The sequence below is a fragment of the Sinocyclocheilus rhinocerous genome, unplaced genomic scaffold (assembly GCF_001515625.1).
Source record: "Sinocyclocheilus rhinocerous isolate Xijiao unplaced genomic scaffold, SAMN03320098_v1.1 scaffold6292, whole genome shotgun sequence".
NCBI lineage: Eukaryota > Metazoa > Chordata > Actinopteri > Cypriniformes > Cyprinidae > Sinocyclocheilus > Sinocyclocheilus rhinocerous.
The window spans coordinates 26687-26907 of record NW_015656671.1 but is presented as its reverse complement, the minus strand read 5'-3'; the positions used below and the strand labels follow the sequence as shown (position 1 = coordinate 26907).

General features: G+C 45.2%; 1 protein-coding gene across 2 annotated transcripts in view; it reads right to left on the bottom strand.

The window, feature by feature from the left end:
• LOC107720747 (transmembrane protein 39A) overlaps nt 1-221 on the bottom strand; it is a 29602-nt gene that overhangs the window by 18070 nt on the left and 11311 nt on the right. The gene's annotated exons all lie outside the window — the stretch shown is intronic.

Below are 221 nucleotides of genomic sequence, written 5' to 3'. Positions count from 1 at the left end.
TAGCCGCCTGCGAGCTTCAGTGTAAATATTGCATCAAAATCAAGTCAATTTGAGCGCGATTTAAACCCAGATGATTAACCACTCTAAGTTCGTCTGCCCTGAGAAAGCTAGCGGGTCTCCGACATAGTGATAACACTCGTTGCCTTCTCTAGTGCAGCTCAACCAGGTCTCGTCCCATTCGTCGGTATTTGTGATATCACAAATCACGGAAAATATGCGTT